Genomic DNA, 2,695 nt, shown 5'->3' on the forward strand with positions numbered 1-2,695 from the left:
GAGAGAGAGAGAGAGAGAGGGCGATCGGCCGCAGGGCGTTTGGTCTGTGTGCACAGGGTCATTCTCAGCTTCTCTCCACCGTCCAATCAGAAGGAACCTATTGTAGGAGGGAGGCGCACGTTAGATCATATCTCAAGGTGACAGTGACCTCTGACCCCTGGCGATGCTGCAGCGCCTGCCGTTCATTTCTCACACCCCCACAGAGCATTTTACAGTCCACAAACACACTTTATTGATCTCATCTGCTCTCCTCACTTCATCTCTTCCTGCTTTCTTCTTCTTCTTCAGGTGCCGCCGCTTTATTTGTCATCCCTGCTGGTGTGAGAGGATGATGCCGTCGTTGTCATGGTGATAACAGTGATGCAGAGGGGACCACATTCACACGTCTGGGGGGAATGATGCTTCGTTTAGATGATGAGAAGGTTTAAGGTGAAATTTTGGAGTTTGTGTGTACAAGATGGCAGAGCTCCCAAATTAAAGTGTGCGTGTGGATGAAAAGCACTGATTTGCTCTCTAGGGGGCTGCAAACAATGTGTTACCGCTGCCCAATCACAATCAAAGATGTGTCTGTGTGTGCGTGCGTGTTAGCATGCCTTCACTTGTGTGTGTGCTTTATATAGAAGCCATTATTTTCAGGTAACACCATACAGTATGAGACAACAGAGCGACAAACGAGTGGCACACTAGTGTACTATTTTTACAGTATGCACACTATGTGATTTTTTTGTATGCACTAAATCTGATCTGTTCTTCCAACCCGCGGTGCACAAACAGAGCATGCAGATTGCATTGTGGGAGACCGTGTTCAGTTTGACAAATGAAGCGTAAACAATATCATCTGTGATTTTGAATATCTCCCACTTGACTCAGTTTGGCTTTCCGTTACACACACGACTAAATGTGAGTCTGTAGAAGTGAGCATTCTTCTGGAGGGTTGTGACGTTGGCAGCTGGTGTTTCAGTTAAACAGCGTGTCAGGAGAAATGCCAGCAGATGTTTCTGGAGGTTTTTTTTGTCTTTTGTTGTGTGAGTTTCTCTTTGATGCTTGGGTCAGTGCAGCGGGGGCTCAAGGGGGCACGTGGTGAACTCTCTTTATGACTGGCAGATGTCGCTCGGAGGTTTAACGCACGCCGTAATCCTATTTGTCCGCTGAAAGGATCTTTAATGGCCGGAGTGCGCCTGCAAAAGTGTAAAAGTCACCGAGGCGACAGCTTGCCGTTTCAAAACCCAAAAGGAAAATTGGATCTGTTGAACTGGACTGTCTGTCAGGAGGATGTTTGTTTGTTTGTTTGTTTGAAACGCACAGAACTGCTCAATAAATCATATTTTAGTATTTACACTTTAACATCACATCAACTTCGTAGTGCATGGGTCAAAGGCGAAAAAGGTTTTAGGCATAAAGACAGTGTAATACTGCTTTAAATTGTTAAAAATGAAAAGTTTCCTCTTTAATTGAATTGCGTTTTTGTGTTTGTTTTTCTGAGCAAAAAATAGATATCACATTTTACCCTGATTTACAGAAGATAGCCACTAAAATGTCATGTCATTCATATTTACAACAAAAAACGATTTATGACATATTAAAAGACTAATTACTTTCATCCCAAATGCTAATTATTTGTAATTTTACATTTTTTTTAAATTTGCCGCTATCCTATAGGTTTTGCTCATTTGTCAATAAGAATTTTCTACTCATTTAAAGCTAAAATGAAATATGCTCCCTTATTCTTTTGTATTTTAATATGTGCAAGTCAGAATGTTGTTTGAATTTGTACATAAATATTGTGTTACACTGAATGACAATGTGACATTATTTCAACCAAATTTTGACATTTTATTCACCAAAAACTTAGTTGAAACCATCAAGTAGACATTTTACTTGCATGTAATGTGCTTTCTGTGGACATAAAATCACTTTTGCACATTTATTGTGATGGGGACATCTTAACGTTTACAAATGAGACAAACTGGATAATAATATTTTATACGTTTGGATTTGAATGTTTTTGATTGTTTGTGTAGTAATATAAATTCTTATATTTAATTTATAAAATAGACGTGTGTATATAATATACAGTATATTTACTGTTTGTTATATACTGTATTCAAATTATTTTAATAATTTGATGAGGTACAGTTCTGTGCAGATGTTTTAGTTTCTTGTTTATAGATTTTTATTCTTGGTTTTGGCTTGTCAACATCTCAAAGAGGCTTGAAACATCTAATATAGTTAGTATACTCTTATTATAAAAAAAATGTTTAGGTCCAGATTCAAAAGCGTGATTGTCATGGTGCAGAAACGATGATACACATTGTCAAAGCATTACTATTTGATCAAATGAGATGATCACAGCATCATTTTAAAATGCAAATTTGCATTATTTGGTTCATTTGATTTGTGTGATGAGTTTCAGTGATGTGAAGGTCAGAGATTAAAACCCAAAACTTATGGCGTTATTTTAATGACAAATGTCGCGAGCGCATTATTACAAGGCGAGAGCGCATTCTTGTCATACGAGCGCGCGAATCTCTCCGCTCGCACGCCGATTTCCTTTGCTCGTGCACAAAACTGGACGCGCGCTTTCAACTATACGCTGCTCTCTTATGAATGTTCTCTCCTCTCGCTCAGTGAGCGTGTGCGCACTCAAAATGCGTTCCGTGCGTCCACGAATCCTTCGGTACTCTTGCTCTCGAGA

At 39.4% G+C, this 2,695-nt stretch overlaps 1 long non-coding RNA gene across 1 annotated transcript in view; it reads left to right on the top strand.

Annotated features, from left to right (window-relative positions):
- Nucleotides 1–2,695, top strand: part of LOC130570162 (uncharacterized) — a 17,557-nt gene continuing 14,862 nt past the window's right edge. Inside the window, exons 1-2 of the long non-coding RNA XR_008964929.1 lie at nt 1–137; nt 289–429. This is a non-coding gene — a long non-coding RNA (uncharacterized LOC130570162). The remainder of the gene's footprint in view (nt 138–288; nt 430–2,695) is intronic.

The sequence above is a fragment of the Triplophysa rosa genome, linkage group LG19 (assembly GCF_024868665.1).
Source record: "Triplophysa rosa linkage group LG19, Trosa_1v2, whole genome shotgun sequence".
Taxonomy (NCBI): domain Eukaryota; kingdom Metazoa; phylum Chordata; class Actinopteri; order Cypriniformes; family Nemacheilidae; genus Triplophysa; species Triplophysa rosa.